General features: G+C 39.4%; 2 long non-coding RNA genes across 3 annotated transcripts; both read right to left on the bottom strand.

Annotated features, from left to right (window-relative positions):
* Positions 1 to 2294: 2294 nt before the first annotated feature.
* Positions 2295 to 12399, bottom strand: LOC141376321 (uncharacterized). 2 transcript variants are annotated; one of them, XR_012386168.1, is made up of 4 exons: positions 12350 to 12399; positions 12110 to 12217; positions 3141 to 3201; positions 2295 to 2579 (listed from the first exon to the last, which is right to left on the bottom strand). It is a non-coding gene; the product is annotated as an uncharacterized lncRNA (long non-coding RNA). The 2 variants fall into 2 exon arrangements; XR_012386169.1 differs by lacking the exons at positions 2295 to 2579; positions 3141 to 3201 and adding an exon at positions 10859 to 11752 and having other exon boundaries at positions 12350 to 12387.
* Positions 12400 to 19949: 7550 nt separating this feature from the next.
* LOC141376322 (uncharacterized) lies at positions 19950 to 21059 on the bottom strand. Its single transcript, XR_012386170.1, has 3 exons — positions 21010 to 21059; positions 20770 to 20877; positions 19950 to 20412 (listed from the first exon to the last, which is right to left on the bottom strand). It is a non-coding gene; the product is annotated as an uncharacterized lncRNA (long non-coding RNA).
* Positions 21060 to 23484: the final 2425 nt, after the last annotated feature.

Genomic DNA, 23484 nt, shown 5'->3' with positions numbered 1-23484 from the left:
TACCGAACGTGAAGGGTAGGGGTGAAGCCGCACCCCTGGTGCTGAAGGAGCGCATGCTGCAGTATTTTTTCCCGGTGAAACGAGTGCTTGCAAGACCGAGAAATCCCACATTCAGAAAATCCAGCTAACTTCTGATCACTTCCTTAGGAGAAATGTTTCCTAACTACAAATCGCTTTCTGAACTGGCGCTACCCAGATAGCTACCTGAGCTCGGGTGCCCTATATATATATATATATATATATATATATATATATATATATATATATATATATATATATATATATTATGGGTGGAGCTGAACCCGAATATGGTATTCGGAAAGGCACGAATAGCGTGTTTTTTACAAATACTTATTTCGAACAAATACTTGAAAAATTAGTTGTATTTGGGGACAACAAAAACAAAAAAGCTGCATTTCCTCATGAGACCACAGTGCATGCCCACGTGAGTGAGTGAGTGAGTGAGTAAGTGAGTGAGTGAGTGAGACGCTCAGGAGTCGGAGGACGGGGTGGAGGTAAAAGGTGACTGGCACAGGCTACTCCACACAGCAACAGAGAAGGCTTGGCTGAGCGAAAAAAAATACTTCACTGCATCACTGTTTTTGTTAAATAGAAATTATGTACCTTAACTGGGTACCAGAGGGAGTTATAAACTTGAGGCGTAGTTGAAGCGGAGTTTGATCGGGATATTCCATTACACTGCATTATTGACGTTTGCAATCGCGTGCTTTCTGTATACGTAACGTTAGCTCTGTAAGCGCGGTAATTTAGACAATAGACTGTTGACCCCTGCCCGGTGATACTAATATGATTCAGCACCATATCGAGACTGAACCAGGAATGGACATTATGACCCACCCATACCGCTTGCCTGAACACAAAAAAAAGTGATTCAGGAAGACATGGAAAAAATGCTGGAGATGGGAGAAGTAGAAGAATCACACAGTGACAGGGCCAACCCGATCGTCTTGGTTTCTAAGACAGACAGCACGGTCCGTTTCTGCGTGGATTATCTCAAATTAAATGCTCTATCAAAATTTGATGCGTATCCAATACCACGGATTAGATGAGTTTCTCCACCGGTTAGGTGCTGCTCGCTATTACTCGACATTGGATTAAAAAAAGGGGTATTGGCAGATCCCTTGAACTCCATTATCCCGAGAGAAAACTGCCTTCACAAAGCCGTTTGGATTACACCAGTTCGTAACGCTTCCGTTCCGTGCTGTTCGGAGCTCCGGCTACGTTTCAGCGCCTAATGGATAAAATACTGGCCCGTCACTCAGCATATGCTGCTGCTTGCTTAGACAATATTATTGTCTTTAGTAATGACTGGCAGTGGCATATGCAGCAAATGCAGGCCGGGCTCACGACTAACCCAAGGAAGTGTGCAATTAGATGAGTGGAGGTGAGGTATCTGGGCCTACCATTGGGTCATAGGCAGGTGCAGCCACAAATTGATAAAACTGCAGCTATTGCAACCTGCCCGAGGCTCAAGACCAAAAAGGAGGTGTTTTTTGAGCTGGCGGGATATTATAGACGGTTTGTCCCTGAATAATCAGCCCTCGCCACTCCCTCATCTGATCTCACTAAAAAGGGGAAACCAGATACCGTCCAGTGGTTGGAGCAGTACCAACAGACTTACACCAAAGTTAAAGCTGCACTTTGCAGGGGGCTGCTATTGCACTCTCCTAATTTTGCTCTCCCCCTTATTTTACAGACAGATGCGGGGTCTGGGGGCTGATTTTCGCCCACACTGTATAAAAAAAAATCCGTAAAAAAAAAACAGAGAATGTGCTGGTAATTTTTTGCCAGTATGTTCTTTGTTTTTTTTTTTTCCATAGAATTTCCTTCCTTTAGTAAACAAAAAAATTCCGTAAAACTTCCGTAAACAAAACAGAAAAATATACTGCTAATTTTCTGCCAGTACATTCTCAGTTTTTTTTTTTTTACGAAATTTCCTTCTTTAAAAAAAAATCTATTAATTTTACAGAAAAAAATACCAGCAACTGTTGTTGCCAGTAATCTGCATTTTTTTTTTTTACATTTTACATTCGTAAATTCAATTTACAGAATATTTATGTTAAAAATACGTTCCACAGTGATGAAGTTAATCAGATGATTGTCTAATTGTAGGAGGATTGTGAATTATTGATGAACAACTGTTAACAGCAGAATCACTGAAGGAAAGAAAAACAAATAAACACAACCAATACCAAAGATGATATCAACTGAGAATAAAACTCTAAATAAAATAATAATTAATAAAAATAAAACAAATTACACAATAAAAATGTAGTTTATCAAGATCTCAGCAGAGATCATTAAACAACTCCACAAACATCAGGAGCTCAATTTATTACTGACCTTTGACTTTATTTCTGTCACATTACCAAAAGCACTTAATGACATTTTTGTTGTTCAGTGTAAGTCACCATGATGGAGGACAGGATCTGCATTAGTTGGCTCTTTAACCGAGAAAAGGTCCACAACGGTCAAAACAGCCATATTGCCACCAGATGGCGGGAGACCGGTGACAAAATCAGCCGCTGAAGCACTCGCCTAACGTGCTGCACATGTTCCTGGAGAGAACGAGAAAAAATCAGAATGTCATCCAGGTAGACATAAATAAACTGATCTATCATGTCTCGCCACACGTCATTTACGAGTGCTTGGAAAACCGCAGGAGCATTAGAAAGCCCAAAAGGTAGAACATAATATTCAAAATGCCCCCTGGGGCTAAGGAATGCGGTTTTCCACTCATGGCATTTCTTCATGCGAACCAAATGATATGCGTTGCGGAGATCTAATTTCGTGAAAAACGAAGCCCCTTGCAGACGCTCGAAAGCTGAAGACATCAGCGGCAAAGGATACCTATTCTTCACCGTGATGCTGTTCAGCCCTCGATAGTCTATGCAGGGTTTATCCTTCTTTTTTCACGAAAAAGAACCCCGCCCCCGCCGGTGAAGAAGAGGGCCGTATGATCTTGGCCGCTAGAAATTAGAAATATATTTCTCCATGGCCTCCCTCTTAGGAATAGAAAGAGAGTATAACTTGCCTTTTAGGCGGAGACCTAACTGGCAATAAGTCTATTGCACAGTCATAGGGACGATGAGGAGGCAGAGAAGCAGCTCGAGACTTACTGAACACTCTCTTCAGGTCGAGGTACTCACTGGGCACGTTTAACAGGTCCATGCGCTCCTCCTGAAACACAGAACAAGAAACAGCAGACGAAAGACAAGACTCATGACAGTTCTCACTCCACGAAAATATAGTATTAAGAACAAAAGTTAATATGAGGCTTATGGAGAATCAACAAAGGATGACCTAAAACCACCGGTGTGTTGGAACAGTCTGTTAAAAAAAATTAAATGTGTTCAACATGATTTCCAGACATGATAAGTTTTATGGGTTTTGTGGAGTGAGTGATAGTGGGATGGGAAAGTCGGCTGAGGGCGCGTACTGCAATGGGTTGTGACAGTGCTATAACAGGAAGTTTAAAACTGAAAGCAAAACTGGAGTCTATGAAATTTCCCTCCGCCCCGGAATCGACAAGGGCGTGGGTGTTCTGGCTTCTGGAACCCCATGTTATGGTGACAGGTAGTAATGTGGCCGCCGCAGAGGATTTGTCCAAACTGATTTCACCCATTAGTAACCTCTTACCTACTGTTGGGTGTTGTCTTTTACGGGACAGGAAGCCACCCGATGCCCCGCCCCACCGCAGTAAAGGCAGAGTCCCTCAGTTCTCCGATGGCACTTCTCCTGTACGGACAAGCAGGATCTGCCCAAGGGCTCCGGGTCAGCGTTACCAAGTTCCGGCGCAACCGCAGAGACCGGAAGCTCAGCAACAGGATCCAGAAACCTGCCTTGCCTCAAGCGACTCTCACGGCGGAGCAGTCTGGAATCCACCCGGATGGCCAGATCCACTAATTCGTCAAGAGTCTTAGGCAGATCTAAAGAGTAGACCTCATCCTGGAGCCGATCTGAAAGACCATGTAGAAACATGTCCCATTGAGCCTCCGCGTTCCAGCTGCTTTCAGCAGCCAAAGTGCGGAACTCGATTGAATAGTCCGCCACACTCCGATTCCCCTGGCGGAGCTCAGCGAGGACTCGGGCAGCTTCTCTCCCAGAGGTGGCCCGATCAAAGACCTTTTTGAGTTCTTTGGAGAACAGGTCGAACAATGAACAGCATGGTAACTTTTTCTCCCATGCCTTGGGTTCCCATTGAGCCGCTCTTCCTGAAAGGAGGGTGATTACAAACACCACCTTGGACTGCACTGACGAAAACAAGGATGGCTGCAGGGTGATATACAGGGAGCATTTGGACAGGAAGGACCGACACAAGTGAGGCTCTCCAGCATAGCAGGTCGGAGGAGGAAGGCGAGGCTCAGCAGAGAGGCTAACGTTAGCAGTCGCTGGCGCAGGCATCACCTCCGGGGCTGGTGCAGGATCCGCTTGAGCTGCTCCAGAAACCAGCTGTTGTACTTGAGTTGTCAGCAGTTAAACCTGACCAACCAGGGCCTGAATAGCCTGTGCTGTGGTGGCCAACGCTTCATCCTGGCGATCGATCCTGGCATTGCTGGTTGTGAGGAACTCAGAAATCTGTGACGCACTCGCTGGATCCATGGTGAAGGTCAGTTCGTTTTGTCACAAATAAAGAATGTTCAGGTGAATCCAAGTGCGAGTGAACAAAATAAATATTTATTGACACAGTCAAAATAAAAGCAAGGAATGAGTGCGGTGCTAGGACTAGGAGAAACAGGGCAGGAATCAGGCAGGAAACAGGGTCCAGTAAAAACTCCTCAGGTCCTGAGCACAGACAGATAGCACACATAAGCACACGTAACAAACTGACAAAGACGCACAGAAAACGTCGCCCATATATAGGCACGAATATGAGCCTCAGCTGGCGGACTCATCAAGCTAGCTGAGTGCCCTCATCACTAGTGATGAAAACAGATACACGTGGAGAACAAAAACAAAACAAATCCACATGATCAAACAGACACTCCGGAAGAGCGCACAAACCTGCAACCGTGACAAACCAATGCTATTTCTAGTTTCTCAGTCTGAGCTCATTAGAGTTAACGCGACCACGCCCACAAGGCTTCGATATTACAAACAGCCTACATGAGAAGCGCGCAACATTAGACTGTGTCAGGAAAAACACGTCATTAAAATGAACTGAAACTCAGCAAATACTCGACAAAGAAACATGTGAGATGTTTCTAAAGAAAGCTTGATATGTCTACTTTTGCATTAACCAATTCAAGTCGAAAACAAATAATCTCCTTTCATGTAATCCATATAAAAGTAAGGACTTTGCTCCAAGTAAGGCCTCATTACAGCGAACGTGATCCCGCCCGCAGTGAATGCGCAGTTCATATGGAAATGAACTGAAGGGAGCCAGGTGATAATGTACACGCTCCCCGAGACATGGCATCAAACGACAAGCTTTATCATAGTTACTTATTTTTGTTTGAATGATGGCACGCTACACGGTGAAAAAGCACAGTACTAAACAGCGACAAAGAATTTACTTTCTCCTTAGAGGAAGAGCGCGACACTGATGAGGAGCGCATGCATTTTGAAGAACGTCTAGACCAAGCAAAGGACAGAATTCCTGTCCATAAGTCTTTTATTCTAACCTTTATGATTTATGTCCTTACAGGCCACTTATAGTTTCATTGCTATACAAAGTGTATAACGTATAGCGTATAATGATAAACATAGGCCTATATAATGAAAAATGTAATGCTATATATATATATATATATATATATATATATATTATATGTATTATTATTATATGTGTATTTAAAAAATAAATACTTGCTTACAATACAGGTGCTGTTCTGTTTGAAATTCCTATGCGTTAACTAAGTTTATTAGGTTAACTAGTATCGAGTTATTTTGTGTGATAGTTAATTATTTTTTAAATAAACTGCAAACAAAAAAATCTATAAACTTATTTTTTTTTCTCAGATTCTTTCTTGAAACTCTTTAGTCACATGCCTGTCTCATGGCTCATTATGCAGCTCATTATGCAGGTCTTTGTCTTCTCTGGTGTGACTCACTGCATAAGTCACAGTAAGTGACTTAGAAATTTTAATTCATTATATTGTTTTCTGTGAGCAAGTGAACAAGATGATTCACAAAGATAAAAAACACTAGACTACAAGATTCAGTTCTCAAAAGTCTTGTGCACAAATGTTCTCTGTGTGTTTCAAGGCCTTGTTTTAGTGGCTTCAAAATGTTAGTTTTTCACTAACTACGCATAAACATTTCTTTCTCAAAAAAACAAACACATACAAACGTTCTGCTTAGGTATTATTGTAGCTCAACTTGTGCTTTTTACAGTGTTATCACACTTTAGCAATTAATATGTTTTTAACATACTGAAAACAACACAAATGTCAGAGCATGTCCAAACTTCTCCAGAGCCCCAAAACACCCTCAGACCCCAGAGGGTTAAGGTGCATAATATCTTCATGCTGCAATGCATGCTGGGATTTGTGTACTATGCTGGCACCCAGCATGCTTTGCCACATGAATGAATGAAGCAGCTTTTTTTTTTTTTTTAGCAACCATGGTTGAGGTTCATATCCTGGCTCTTGATGTCCGTGTGTCATAATGTGCAACTGAAGATCTCAACATTTAGTGGATGATACTAATTACATTTTTAACTTCTTGTTAATTTCTTGATAATTGTTTGTTGAACCTCCATGGGAAACTGTAACACATTCTAAAAATTCTCAAATAAAACAATTTTCTATGGCTTAACTTATATAATATTACAAATTATATATGTTGCTATTAAGTTCACACGGTGTAGTTTCTCATTGCCTTTCTTGCTATAATTGATGAGTTTCAGAAACACAGCTACAACAGCCAAAGAAATATTGAGGTAGAAGAGTAAAGGTTAAAGAGCCCAACTAAAGCAATCTCTGGTCGCCATGATGGTGAGGTCAATTGAAATATTTTCAATAAAAAGTATAAAAAAATTACCTCACAAGTAAAACATTTCAGAATGAAAAAACTGTATAGCTAGACTCAGGAACAAGACTATTGTCAATTATTATTAAAGAGAAGAGCATAAATAAAAGATTCCTTCAGTTTTGGAGGAATGTGGTGATGTTGTGAACAGCAAAAAGCAGGACTCCATGTGTATGATTTCTTGCTCCCACAATGAAGTGCGTAACCGAAAATACGGGTAAAATTGCTGTAAAATGAAAATACATTCACAATTTATTTGTTTTTTACAGTGCAGGAAGTGGAGGGTGAGAAATGACCGGTGCTGTACATTAACCACAAACTGTCCAACTTTACTACAAACAGGATATAAGATACTAACTTCCCATTCATGTGTAGTTAACTGGTCATCTGGGACCTTTGGCCAGGACAGATCATTGTGCATATTTTTTAGATACATGACAATAGTTATTTTTAAAAAATTTTATTTATTTTTATTTATTTTATTTTTTTTGTAAGAAATGTTTTGTTAAATAAAAAAATATACTATACAGCCATATTTTGCTTGTTTTTACACATTATTTCAAATTTGTGGCTAAAAATAATTATTTATTTATTTTTACTGTAGTTAGAGATAAATTTGGAAAATCATTTGAGCCCTGAAAAGTCATGTGAAATAAAAACGAATTGTAATACAACATTATGAAACCATGACCCATGTGCTCATGCTCACTGAACAAGTTCATACACAACACACACAAAAAGTGAAATGAATGATGAGGCATGTGGACATTACACAAAATCTATATTCAAGCAATTTTAGCATGTCAAAGTCATATTTATGCATATAAAATGTATTTTCTTAACAACAAAATTGTGGCTAGTGAAAATGGCGAGTGCCTATAAATGTTGGAAAACTACTAGCCACACTAGCTGGTGATCAAAAAAGTTAATGTCAAGCCCTGATTAAAATCATAGTGTACACAACAGTCTCTGGACTTGCTGCACAACAGACATCAATATTTTATCAATTTATAAAAAAAAATCATGATATTGATCATGATATTCAAAACTATTACAGCGCTTTGTAAACATTTATTATTATCATTTGTTCAGCCTCCCCATAAAGTTTGAGAGAGTGCTTGGATATGTAAGCTGCTTTGCCTGATGAAGTCTATTTTACCAACTGGTATAAAATAAAGTATCCTAACAATAAACCTGTTCTATATTTGTATCTCATCAGATCTTCTGACCAATCAAATTCTCTCTAGTATCTGAAGTTTCCCAACCCTTACAAAATGCAGCTGAACTATGTAATTTATTCATGTGTAATCCAGCATTCAGGGTTCATCTAAAGCCAGGACTGTCAAACTGCAACCCTGCAGAGTTTAGTTCAAACCTTGCTTCAACTTGCCCATAGGTTTTAAACAAGCCTGAATGACTCAATTAGTTTGATCAGGTGTAATCAGGTAGGGTTAAATGTAAACTGCTGAGCTGCAGCCCTCCTGGAACTGATTTCGACATCCCTGCTTTAAACTCTTCAAAACACAAATTTAAGAACATAACAAATTGTAGTTTTGATCTGAACTCCTACAGGTTTATTAGTCATAACAAGAGGGAAGGAACTGCAATAACAGCTACACTGAAACACTCTGTGTGTGTGTGTGTGTGTGTGTGTGTGTGTGTGTGTGTGTGTGTGTGTGTGTGTGTGTTTGTGCGTGCGTGTGTGCGTTACCAAGGAGAAAATGCATTGCCCTCGCACATATAGACACAGTCAGCAAACATGCAACTAGGGCATTCAAAACTAAGTCTTTTACACACAGTTAAGGCTCATACACATCGTGATGCTTTTTTGCTCACGTTTATCATCAGTGTTTTTTGGGGTGTTTTTCTGCATTCTAACCCAGGCAATTTTCATCTGAGTTGAGCAGAGTGAACACGCAAAATCACCCTCTGGCATTATATAGTGTTTAATAAACTTGCAAGTCATAAAAGAAATGTAAAATGAAACTCACCATCAAATCCTATTTGCTACTCTCCACTCCTATTGACAATATTGTAGTTGCGGTTCTACAGCTCTTTGTGTTCAGACATTACTGGAAAAAGCAGTAATCTTGCCTCAGTGCATCATCTTATTCATTGAATAAAAAATGAAACTGAAATCACCTTTACTAGTGTGTGCTTGAGTGCCTCAAAGTGGTGTTTACTGTTACACCAGCAACTCCAGGCACATGAACAAAAGTGTCAATCTGATTGGTGGAAAAGTTTTTAAACCAGCACATAAAAACAAAAAAACAAACAAAAAAAACAGCATGAGGTGTTTCTTTAAAAATGCCACTTTTACGCCTGGCACACATGAACTGCCAGTAAGATAAGAAAAAAATTAACACAAGCTCCAGGGTAAAATCAGATGCTCAAGACATTATCTTTAATAACTTTTATTATAAATCTGGACAGAGGCTTGTGATACAAGAATTATAGCAGAGAAGTAATTAAACTCATAAGCCTATTTTCTGTGGAGCGAGTTAGCCTGCTACTTTTATTTGCCGTAAAAAAAAAAAACAAAAAAAAACATATGATAGAAAAAAGGCCTATATGCCGGTTCTTAAAAAGGATTCAGTCAGTGTTTTCATTTTGTAATCTAAGTTTGTCATTTAAGTAAAAAATATCTAAGAAACAATCTAATTAAGAAACAAATATATGTTATTGTTCAGTTGTTAGTATGTTTGCATGTTAAAATTAATCCGTATTTCAAAATGCAATATTTAAAGAGTCAGACACAAAATAGACACATAATTTGTTTTCTAATGAAATAATAATTTGTTATCAATCTGACCAGTTAACCGGTAATATTTCTAATATTGGTTAACGAGCGGCTGTTGTCAATAATCATCATTGCAATATCTGTCTATTTGAATCAAACTGAATGCTGTATTTTAAATGTGAGAAATGGTCAGACTGACTTCTCATAGTCATTATAGATTGTGGTTATCATGAGCAAGACAAGACAGAATCTACTTAGCAAGATTTCGAGATTTTTGTTAATGCAAATTATGTGTGGGCCTGACCCACTACTACTCAAACTTTCCACTTTACCTTCATGTTTCACTTGAAATAACATCACATCAAACAAAGCCATTCTTTTCAAGGCACTTAAGGGGAGGTTCAAGGATTTCAAGATTTGCCTCATCGTATCACTGCACCAGGTTCACACACAATTACACGTGTCATACTAATAAAGGAGATCACTTGAACTTGATAAGCCCATAATTCCAGCTTCCAGTGGTCTGTAAAGACGGATGGCCAAGACCCACTAATATTTCAGCTGAGTGATTCCTGGCTGAATGTATAAATGAGGGATATCTAGCAGCCCCACACATCATTAACACAGATTTGCCGCGCCTCACTGCTGCGCCAGTATGTCTGCGGGCAATTAGAGCACTTAACGCCTGATATTTAAAGTCCGAGTCTAACATACTGTGACCTCTTAATACACTGAGTTACTGGAAGGGCTACATTTTAATTGACAATTGAATACTGTAGATTGACGATAGGGGCTGTGCAATTTGGGGGAAATGTCTAATTGCAATCTTTTGACTGATGTTTAGATTGAGATTCAATTTGCATTTAATTTAATAAACAAATAAAAGTAATACAACATGGTTTAACTGTATAATGTCTATTATGTATTGTCTATTTATATATATATATATATATATATATATATATATATATATATATATATATATATATATATATATATATATATGTAACCCTCGATACACAAATGTATTATAAGCTTTTAATCAATGGACCAGATGCTCAGAAGTCTAAATTCCTCCAAAGAGAGAGAAGATACAACAACAGTGAAGGACTCGGACACAGAGGTAAGAATAATAAAAGATTGTATTGTAAAATGTTCACAGAAATATAAAAAAAATAAAAATAAATAAATAAAAATAAATAAAACAAATTCTAGGTTTTTTTCACACTTATCTAATGACCTCAATCTTATTTACACTTTCTAATAACTCTTCTCTTTCTTCACAGGGTTTTATGGCTATATCACTAATAAGGTAAGTTAATATTATGTTATTTTTCAGTTTTTCTATTGTTAAGGGCTAATATTATATTTTGGTTACTATTATAACAATAATATAATAATAATATACTAATATCAATACTATATTAAAGGTTTGTAAGTGTAAGTTAATAATACAATATTAAAATTGTATTATTATTTAACATATAATCAAGATTTCCTTTCTTAAAACAATTAACTTCTCTCTATAAAGCTTCAAAAATTTCAACGAATGAATACTCTAAAGGAACAATGTACAAATAAAATAAAAATAAAACATTCACTTATAACATTTCAAAATGTCCCAAAAGTCCAGTAAAGGTGATAAACTTTCAAAAAGATTCTTTTGCAAAACAACTAGGTTGCAAATTCAGTTCCAGAGATCCAGGATGTTGTACTTGTGAGTGTGTTGTAAATTTACACTCCTACCATGACGCTGAATAGGTTTTACTTTGTATCTTTTCAACAGGTGTATCCAAAGAATCCACTCAATGGGAGGCTCGCCAGTCCAACTCCACAATTAGACACGCACCGATGGAAGTTGAGACAATTCAAATCCAGAAAAGAGTTCAAACTTCAATTAATTCGAATCCAGAGCAGATCACATCCAGCAACTGACGTCAATAGAACATCTCACCGATGAAAAACCAGAAAAAGATGCACAAACGAACAAAACCAAGGAAAAGAAAAAAAAAACCTGGCCTTGAAAACACAAGGCCAAAGAAACCATTAGCATTTTACAGTGTATGCATTATCTCAGCTAAACACATTTCTAAATAAACAGCAACAGTAAATAACCATGTATATGCTTCTCTCTGCTGAATTTCTGTGTTTTTCCTATTTCTCTCTCCTATTTGGCATTTTCTTTTTACAAATGACAGCATTTTACTTAAACTTTTCTCACTTAAACTTTACACAATTACTTGTATAATACTCTGTATAATACTTTGAGTTTTTACTAGACCAAACAAATGGTGAATTAATAAAACACATTTTTCGACACTAGTTTAAATCATGTTATAATGAATACAATGATAATTAAAAAAAAAACGAACTCACCAAGGAAATCATTCAAAATCAAAACGAAACAAATAGGAGAACTCCAGGTGGCACTCGTGTGCAGATTTCACTCTCAGAGACAAATCTTGTTTTTTTCCTCTCTCAATCCTTCATTAAAAATATATGATTGAAAACATGTCAGCATCTTTTTAATGGTCAATTTTCACAGTTAATACGCATTAAAACATTAAAAGATGTAAATCTAATAGTTATATTACTGTTATTAATATAACAACTTACATCTCTGCTTTCCCTTGCGAACCTTGAATCACCATAGCAACGGTAAACACAAGCTAACAGACAAGCGAGATTTGTTATTGTTTGGAAAGCTGATCTGCTGCTATAGTGTAAGGCACGATAATGTCATTCTAAAGCACTATTCCCTTGAATGCTGTATAATACTCTATTGTAAATTATTTATATAAGTAAATAATTTTAATGTATATTATTTAATCAAGTATTCTGCCAATGTTTTTTTCCTTATATTTCTATTTGCTCTATTGCTGTATACTACCCACTAGTAACCTGGGTTACACATTCCCCCCCTGAATTCAGGCACGTCCTCGGGCATGTACGGGGTTGGGTTGTCACTGCAATTGGAAAAGGGTCTGGCACAACAAAGGGCTGATCTCTAGTGAGTATGGGTTCTTCTAACGATGTGGTAAAGGCAGAACTCAGACCTTGTAGTAAGGACTGAATGACTAGTGTCAAGGGATTTCCTAGTTTATGATACTCAAGCTTATTAGGAGGTCTACATTGCCTTTTTGAGCGTCTAGGGCCACTGGTATCTAGGTCTTCATCCACTATTGGCTGGTTACTTGAAACATTTTTGACATGTGGATTTTGATCATTAGAATGGGATACATCAACAGGATCTAATTCAAGCGCCCTTCTATGGATCTGTAGTTCAACACTATTTCCACTTCTTTCAGGTTCAATTTCTTTGGGGTCAATATCAGCAGGGTTCAGCACAGGTAAGAAATTCTCATTGACATCATCTCTTTGATTCTCTGTTAAGTCTTCTTCTAGTCTGGAATCAGGTAAGGTTTCTTTTTCAGGGTTCACCACGACAGGGAGTGGTTCAATGGGCTCTATGCCAGGTAAGTTCCTTACAAGCACTGGACTTTGTGATGAAGGTAACACAGTCGTAGTAATGGATTCCAACTGGCGTCCTGCATTTCTAATATATAGAGAGTCATCCTCAGATTCTGACTGATCACTCATTTGATGTTCTTTGGGAGCAAATTCTAGAGCAGAGCTAGACCTGGTTCTGGGCTTACGTTGAACATTTGGAGGACTCATTTCTTCAATATCATTTTCAGACAAATATCCACAAGGTCGAAGTAAGTCTCTGTGTAAAGTTCGAACTGGACCAGTCTTTCCGTCAGGCTGGACTACATACACTGGGAGATCTCCAGCTTTACGGATAACTACATAGACATCTGGTTCCCATTTGTCTGCCAGTTTGTTCTTTCCTCTTAGCCTCAAATTTCGCACGAGGACTTTATCTCCCACGTCAAGAGTAGAAACAACCACATGTTTGTCAAATCTGCGCTTGTTACGTTGGGCTACTTTTGCAGAGTTTTTGATGGCAATTTCATAGCTCTCTCTTAAACCTTCTTTCAGATCTTTTACATACTGAGAGTGGGATTTGGTAGAACGATCCACAGGTAACCCAAAGGCTAAGTCGACTGGCAGCCTGGGCTGTCTACCAAACATAAGTTCATAGGGAGTGTATCCTGTTACATCATTTCGAGTGCAATTGTAGGCATGCACCAAAGGCTTGACAAACTCCTTCCAGCATGACTTCTTTTTGTTTTCAAGAGTACCCAACATTTGGAGAAGGGTCCTATTGAATCTCTCCACTGGATTTCCTCTTGGGTGGTAAGGAGTAGTTCTCACTTTGTGTATACCTGCGACGAGACATAGCTCTTTGATGAGGCTTGACTCAAAATCTCGTCCTTGATCACTGTGCAGTCTTTCTGGAAATCCATAATGTACTAGAAAGTTTTCCCATAAACATCTAGCCACAGTCTGCGCCTTCTGGTTTCTGGTAGGCACAGCCACCGCATATTTGGTGAAGTGATCTGTAATAACTAATATATCTTTGGTGTTACTCTGATCTGGCTCTAAAGACAAGAAGTCCATACAGACCAACTCCAATGGTCTGGTAGTCTTGATGTTCATCATTTCAGCTGCTTTTTCAGGAAAGGCTTTTCTACATACACATCTCTCACATGTCTTAATTTTCTCTTCCACAGATGATGACATTTTTGGCCAAAAGAATCTGGTCCTGACAAGGTCAAGTGTCCTCTCCATGCCCATGTGTCCCATATCATTATGGAGACTCTTCAACACTGTTCCACGTAAAGCTACAGGTAAGGCTAATTGATAGTGAGTGCTTTCCTGATCTTGCTTCTTCCTATAAAGCAATCCATCCCTTAATTCTAATCTGTTCCATTCCCTTATCCACAGAGTAACAGCAAGCGACTGGTCTTTTGAACTAGAAGGTTTTTCATTCCGCTGTAAACAATCGATAATGAATTTGAGATCAGGATCCATTCTCTGCTGTCTCTTTAACTCTTCGTTGGACAGGTAAGGAATGACTGGAAGACCATGCTCATTTTCTTGTTCAAACTCATTTGGTAATACATCTGCATGCAGGGCTAAGGACTCAACAAGGGCAATGGAAGGGTTGGAAAATTTGCATTTATCTGAGAAATTTCCAATCTGATGTCGATCACAGATGGCTTTTATGGCCTCTGGGAGGATAAGAGAATCTTCAACTCCAAATTCATCTAAATGATGAAGGGTAAACTGTTTAATTCTCTCTCTCTCTTTCTGAGATGCAGGGTCATCTAAAAGTTCACCATGTGGTCGTCTTGAAAGGCCATCTGCATCACAGTTTTGACTTCCAGCCCTATACTGGAGCTTGAAATTATAAGTGGACAGACTTGACAACCAGCGATAACTGGTAGCGTCAAGCTTTGCAGATGTCAGGATGTAAGTTAAAGGGTTGCTATCAGTTACGACCACAAATTCTGTTCCATACAAATAGTCACTGAATTTAGATGTGACTGCCCATTTAAGAGCTAGAAATTCTAGCTTGTGAGCTGGATACCGGGTTTCACTTCTTGTCAACCCTCTGCTTGCAAAAGCAATGACCCGCATTTGTCCCTCTTGTTTCTGGTATAAGGCTGCCCCAAGCCCAGTGGTACTGGCGTCAGTATGCAGAACATAAGGAAGCTTTGGGTCTGCAAATCCCAGAACAGGTGCAGAGGTGAGTTTCTCAATAATCATGTCAAAGGCCTGTTGACAGGGCTGATTCCATCTGTCTCCGAATTCCTTTTTGGGGTCCAGATATTGCTTATTCTTGTTCTCTTGTAGGTGACGTTTTTGAAGAGGTGGATACCCTACTGTGAGGTCATTAAGGGGTTTGATTATCTTGGAATAATCCTGAATGAACCTTCTATAGTATCCAGAAAATCCCAGAAAAGATCTTAATTCTTTGAGATTTCTAGGTCTTGGCCAGGTTTTTAGGGCCTCAATTTTCACTGGATCAGTCTCCACTCCATTTTCTGATACAATATGACCAAGGTATCGAACAGAAGTCTGGAAAAACTTGCACTTTTCAGGCGATAGCTTCAGTCCATATTCTTTGAGCCTTTTCAAAACATGCATCAGCCTTGATTCATGCTCTTCTAAACTTTCAGAGAAAATGATCAGATCATCGATGAAGACCAACACCTCTTTCCTATTCAAGTCACCCATGCATCTTTTCATCAGCCTTTGAAACGTACTTGGGGCATTGGTAATGCCTTGGGGCATCCTATTGAACTCCCAGAACCCCAAGGGACACACAAAGGCAGTTTTACTTTTGTCAGCTTCCTCCATCTCAATCTGATAATATCCTGATTTTAAGTCAAGGACAGAAAACCATTTCGAACCAGTTAGTGCTGAAAAGACCTCTTCCAGATTTGGCAGGGCATATGCATCTTTAATGGTTTGTGAGTTCAGCTTTCTGAAGTCAATGCAAAGACGTACAGAATTGTCTTTCTTTCTTACAACTACTATGGGGGAGGCAAAGGGGGATTCTGACTCTCGGATAATTCCAGCTGCTAACAAGTCTTGCAAATGTTTTCGTACTGCATCAATGTCCTGAGGATGTATGGGTCGAGGTCTGTGTTTGAAAGGAGTCTCATCATTAAGCTTTATTCGGTGAGTGACTTTGTTTGTATGTCCATAATCTAAGTCATGCAAGGCGAAGACTTCAGGCATGGAATTTAATTGATCCATTATTCGTTTCTTCCATTCAGGTGTCAATGGGGAATTTTCAAAGTCAAATTTGAGATTGGAACCAGCAGAAAGTTCTTTATTCACAGTGCTGGAATTTACTTGCCCACTCTTTATTACTTCTTGGACTGCCCGCATTTCAGCAATTATAGTTCTGGGATAGATGGTAATGTCGGTCTGAGTTTCATTCCGTAACACAACTGGTAACTGTTGATGCCTTTTGCTGGGTAAGGAATGCAAACAGCTGGCAACTAGCAAACCACCAGGTAAAGCGGGTGAAGTTGGTGACTCTAGAGCTACACATTTCCATACATGAGGACAATTAACTAAAACATGTCCATCAAGAACCACTGTACATCCTGCAGGTACTACCTCTGGAACATGTCCCTTGAATTTGATACAGCCCACTACATCAGCACTTGCTTGTTTGTATCTTGCTTCTAAAACTTTTTGTACTGCACGGTAACCATGGAAGTTAGATTGAGGAAAGGAAGCAGATTGTTGGACATAGTTACTGTAAAGAGCATCTAATGAATTTGTGCCAATTAGAACTTGGGGAGTGTTCATCAAATCTGGGACTACAAGGGCTAAAGTGGGCACTTCTGTCTCTGTTCCAAGGAACTCTCTGGGAAACTTAAGAGTCAGTTCCACATATCCAAGATAAGGCACTGTTTGACCATTTGCCCCTTCCACTTCCAGCAAGTTATCCAATGATTTAAGTGGACAATTTGATAAATTCTCTTGATAAAATGACCAGGGAACAGTAGTTACTTGGGACCCTGTGTCCAGAAGGCAGGAAACTCTTTTATTACCAACAGTTATTTGGGCAGTACACTTCACTCCCACTAATCCTCTTGGTAAATTTCTCAAAGGGGGTGCGTCACACGCATTTTGGTTGAACAATTGTTTACGTTTCTCAGGGCAATTATTATTTCTTTTAGTCTCTGTATGCCCCTCTACAGAGACCATCCTCAGTTTAAAGGATTCATGATTGCTACTTGTTGGGTATCCCACTGGGCTTGTCGCTCCCTTAACTTGCGCTTTTTCTCAGCAACTTTAGTAGGGTCAGGAGCATTACTACAGCTGCTGGCAAGATGACCATCTTCCGCACATCTAAAACAATACCCCGGACGAGGTCTACTTTCAGGTAGTTTACTAGCTCTGTAACAATCTGTTGCTCTAGGTTCAGGCAGCAAGTTTCTGGTGCGGTTTCTATACATATCAGGGGCAGTCAGTTGAACCTTTAAATCAGCAATCTGTCTCTTTAAGTCAGCAATTTCAGTTGCTTCTACATCACTTTTAATTTTTGGAGTGGCTGTAGTTTGCATGGCTGTAATCTGTGCTTGTAACTCAGTGACAACATTTCTCAGCTCACTCACTTCATCTGGTTTTGCATTTTTTTTCTTTTCTTTCTGGCTTGAATGGTTTTGCAGTGCAACAACTTGAGTTTGGAGTTCACACACTTGCTTTGCGAGAGATGTGTCAGTTTGATCATCCTGCGTTTCACATTGGTGGGCAGATATCTGGTGAGCTGACAGTCTGAATTTCGAGAGGGCAGGATAGTGTTTATTTAGCCCTAAATGTTTTCTCATTCTTTCTTCTTTAGAGGCATTTTTGTCTTCTTCTGTACGGATAAGAACTACTAATTCTGCAAATGAAGGAGGAGTGGCTTTTCTCCTTTCTAATTGAAGGTCAGCAATGAGGGAACTGTCCCAACAGCCGCGACAAAACTGCTTTAGAAGATATCGGTTTCTCTCTTCTTCAAATATCCCACCTCGTCGAATAGCTGTGCTTAAGAGAACTTGTAATCTGTGCAGGTAAGTTGAAGGCTTCTCACCATTGTTTTGGAAGCTATTCATAAATCTGGCTTATAACTCATCTCCATCTTCTACAGAGCCATATACAGACTCCAGCAATTCTAGATATACTGCAGGTAAACTGTTTGGTGGGACATGTTTAACAATATCTGCAGCAGGGGGAAGCAGACTGTCTATGATTCTTCTGGCTCGATTTAAGTCAGATATAGAAGGATCTGTCAGTAGGAGATCAACACTGGCACGCCAAGTGTCAAAATCTGGCTCATTAACAGGTCTAGGAATTTTTCCAGAGAAAGATCGGAGGCGAAAAGAGGTATGGTGCATTGGAGCTGTCTCATTTGTGCGGACAATGTGCTCAACTACTACCTTTTGCACGCTAGGAGGATCAATTATATCCATGGTAAGTGCTGGATGGGATGACACTGTTACTGTGGGTTTAGTACTTCTATGGTTAAGGCTTTCCTTGGACAGGTTTTTTGAATTTGTTGACTCAACTTCATGAAATGGTGAAATTCTAGATGTAGGAAAAGCTGTTTGTTCAGTAATCATACTTTGTGATATGACTGGGGACAGCAGTCTATTTGGTGAACTGACTGGGCTACGATCAAGTATTTGAGAACGTGCTGCATTTGGAAATTCAAGCTTTTTATCCAAAACAGGTAGTGACTCAGCATGAGAAGGACCAAATTTAATTTTCAGTAACTCTGTTTGGAGTACTTCCTCAATGGATTTCCCACTAAAACTAGCAATGTTTTGCAATTCCTCCAGATATCCATTAGTAGCAATATGGGGGTAGATGCAGCTTAAAGCACGTACCATAAAAGTGGTACTTGGGTTTGACATACTAACTACAGTTAAAGGCAAAAGAGGCATCAATGTTTTCATCGCGGAGTTATGTGTAAACTCTATGATAGCATGTCGATGAAACTCACAGTCAGGGTCATCAATGAGAAGATGTCGGTTAATACTACCATATCTTAAAAGCCATGACTCTAAATCTGAGTCTGTCTCAGTCAGTGTCATTACACCCACAATTACTGCTTTTGAGATATTTGCATTCTCTTTTTCTATGATATCCATGACGTTAAAGTTCTCTCCGATTTGTAATATTTATAGTGAACTCGAATACTGTAATTAGACACTGTTGTTGCAATCTCTCTCCTGGCTGGCTCTCGCCACTTTTTGGTATGTAACCCTCGATACACAAATGTATTATAAGCTTTTAATCAATGGACCAGATGCTCAGAAGTCTAAATTCCTCCAAAGAGAGAGAAGATACAACAACAGTGAAGGACTCGGACACAGAGGTAAGAATAATAAAAGATTGTATTGTAAAATGTTCACAGAAATATAAAAATAAATAAATAAAAATAAATAAAACAAATTCTAGGTTTTTTTCACACTTATCTAATGACCTCAATCTTATTTACACTTTCTAATAACACTTCTCTTTCTTCACAGGGTTTTATGGCTATATCACTAATAAGGTAAGTTAATATTATGTTATTTTTCAGTTTTTCTATTGTTAAGGGCTAATATTATATTTTGGTTACTATTATAACAATAATATAATAATAATATACTAATATCAATACTATATTAAAGGTTTGTAAGTGTAAGTTAATAATACAATATTAAAATTGTATTATTATTTAACATATAATCAAGATTTCCCTTCTTAAAACAATTAACTTCTCTCTATAAAGCTTCAAAAATTTCAACGAATGAATACTCTAAAGGAACAATGTACAAATAAAATAAAAATAAAACATTCACTTAAAACATTTCAAAATGTCCCAAAAGTCCAGTAAAGGTGATAAACTTTCAAAAAGATTCTTTTGCAAAACAACTAGGTTGCAAATTCAGTTCCAGAGATCCAGGATGTTGTACTTGTGAGTGTGTTGTAAATTTACACTCCTACCATGACGCTGAATAGGTTTTACTTTGTATCTTTTCAACAGGTGTATCCAAAGAATCCACTCAATGGGAGGCTCGCCAGTCCAACTCCACAATTAGACACGCACCGATGGAAGTTGAGACAATTCAAATCCAGAAAAGAGTTCAAACTTCAATTAATTCGAATCCAGAGCAGATCACATCCAGCAACTGACGTCAATAGAACATCTCACCGATGAAAAACCAGAAAAAGATGCACAAACGAACAAAACCAAGGAAAAAAAAAAAAAACCTGGCCTTGAAAACACAAAGCCAAAGAAACCATTAGCACTTTACAGTGTATGCATTATCTCAGCTAAACACATTTCTAAATAAACAGCAACAGTAAATAACCATGTATATGCTTCTCTCTGCTGAATTTCTGTGTTTTTCCTATTTCTCTCTCCTATTTGGCATTTTCTTTTTACAAATGACAGCATTTTACTTAAACTTTTCTCACTTAAACTTTACACAATTACTTGTATAATACTCTGTATAATACTTTGAGTTTTTTTTAGACCAAACAAATGGTTAATTAATAAAACACATTTTTCGACACTAGTTTAAATCATGTTATAATGAATACAATGATAATTAAAAAAAAAACGAACTCACCAAGGAAATCATTCAAAATCAAAACGAAACAAATAGGAAAACTCCAGGTGGCACTCATGTGCAGATTTCACTCTCAGAGACAAATCTTGTTTTTTTCCTCTCTCAATCCTTCATTAAAAATATATGATTGAAATCATGTCAGCATCTTTTTAATGGTCAATTTTCACAGTTAATACGCATTAAAACATTAAAAGATGTAAATCTAATAGTTATATTACTGTTATTAATATAACAACTTACATCTCTGCTTTCCCTTGCGAACCTTGAATCACCATAGCAACGGTAAACACAAGCTAACAGACAAGCGAGATTTGTTATTGTTTGGAAAGCTGATCTGCTGCTATAGTGTAAGGCACGATAATGTCATTCTAAAGCACTATTCCCTTGAATGCTGTATAATACTCTATTGTAAATTATTTATATAAGTAAATAATTTTAATGTATATTATTTAATCAAGTATTCTGCCAATGTTTTTTCCTTATATTTCTATTTGCTCTATTGCTGTATACTACCCACTAGTAACCTGGGTTACATATATATATATATATATATATAAACAGGTGTTGCTTATTATTTCTGATTGGCCTGCTGATTAGCCGCCGGGCTCTGAGCATGCTCTCCCCCTTTATTGGGTGTTCGATCATGCTTACCTCTCCACATACCCCCACCGCCCACCTCAGGCCGGGGAGCCGTCTGGCCTGCAGCCCCCTGAGGAGCATGATCTGAACAGAGGACGAATTCCCTGCCCAGGAAGTAATAGCGAAGAGTAAGAACGGCCCACCTTATCGCCAAACATTCCTTCTCTATGGTGCTGTACTTAGCCTCACTTTTACTTAGCTTGCGGCTAATGTACAGCACCGGCCGTTCCGCTCCTGCCACCTCCTGTTAGAGAACCGCCCCCCAGACCCCGATCGGACGCATCCGTCTGTAAAATAAAGGGGAGAGCAAAATCAGAAGCGTGCAATAGCAGCCCCCCACAAAGTATAGATTTCACCTTCGAGAAGGTCTGTTGGCACTGCTCCGACCATTGGACGGTATCCGGTCCCTCCTTTTTAGTGAGATCAGTCAATGGGCTGACAAGGGCCGAATAATTAAGGACAAAACGCCTATAATATCCTGCCAACCCCAAAAACTGTCTCACCTCCTTTTTGGTCTTGGGTCTCGGACAGGTTGCAATAGCTGCAGTCTTATCAATTTGGGGCTGCACCTGCCCGTGACCTAAGTGGAAGCCCAGATGCCTTACCTCCACTCGCCCAATTGCACAATTCCGTGGGTTGGCCGTGAGTCCGGCCCGTCTCAGCGCTGACAATACCGCCCTCAAATGTTGCATATGCCGCTGCCAATTATTACTGTAAATGATGATGTCATCTAAATAAGGAGCGGCATATGCTGTGTGAGGTCGCCAGCGCCCCGAACAGCCCGAACGGAAGTGTCACAAATTGGTGCAATCTAAACGGCATACTGAAGGTTGTTTTTCACGGGATATTGGAGATAAGGGGATCTGCCAATAGTCCTCCGTTAAATCTAATGTCAAGTAATATCAAACAGCACCTAACCGGTCGACCAACTCGTCAATACGCAGCATTGGATAAGCGTCGAATTTTGACACTGTATTCACCTTGCGATAATCCACACAGAACCGGACCGAGCCGTCCGTCTTAGGTACCAAGACAATCGGGCTGGCCCAGTCAGGGAAATGATTCTACTACTCCCATTTTCAACATATTACTCAATTCTTTCTGAATCACTTTTTTCTTGTGTTCAGGGAGGCAATACGGCCTGGTCCTAAAGACCACGCCCGGTTTGGTCTCGATATGGTGCTGAATCAGGTTAGTACGACCGGACAGGGGCGAAAACATGTCAGAGTACTCACATTGGAGGTGCCGGATGTCGAGGAGCTGGCTCGCTGAGAGATAATCGCCCCCCGTGACCAGAGTGCTCGGCCATTCTCAGCTGGAGCTCTACGGCCCCAGGCCATTCTCGTTAGTAACAAGCGTAGCCAGCGCCACGTCCTCCGGGTTCCTCCACTGCTTAAGCAGATTGGCGTGATAACGAGTCAGCGCTGTCTGAACGAACCACCTCGTAATCGAGATCACTGACTCGTCGTGTGACCACAAACGGCCCTTGCCACTTGGCGAGTAATTTAGAGCTGGAAGTGGGTAGCAGTGCTTTATTTCCCTGTAAAAAATTTACAGAGTTTAGTGCCCTTATCATATCGCCGGCGTTGGTCATCCTGGGCCTAAAGCAAATTCTTTGTAGAGAGCCGCCCCAGTGTGTGGAGTTTTGCTCTAAGGTCCAGGATATATTGAATTTCATTTTTACTTTTTGAAGGCTCGTCCTCCCAAGCCTCTCTAACGACATCCAAAACCCCTCTGGGCTGTCTGCCGTAGAGAAGCTCAAATGGGGAAAACCCCGTGGAGGCTTGGGGAACCTCCCGCACAGCAAATAATAAGAGCACCATCTGCTGACGTCACCGTGAATGCCCGGCAAAAAGAAGCGGGTCATGAGGCGATTTAGTGTGGCCGCCTGACCTAAATGTCCGGCCATAGGATTAGAATGAGCCGCCTGAAAAAGCATTTTCCGGCGGCTCTTTGGTACTAGTAACTGGGTTGTATCTTCTTTTGTTTAGTGTCTTGGATCACTCGATACACCCTAACATTAACAACTGCAAAATACGGGTAAGAGAGGGGTCGATCAGGCTGGAGGATTTCCCC

The sequence above is a fragment of the Danio rerio genome, chromosome 10, assembly GCF_049306965.1.
Source record: "Danio rerio strain Tuebingen ecotype United States chromosome 10, GRCz12tu, whole genome shotgun sequence".
NCBI lineage: Eukaryota > Metazoa > Chordata > Actinopteri > Cypriniformes > Danionidae > Danio > Danio rerio.
The sequence above is the reverse complement of the archived record's forward strand: the minus strand, read 5'-3'. Positions and strand labels throughout refer to the sequence as shown.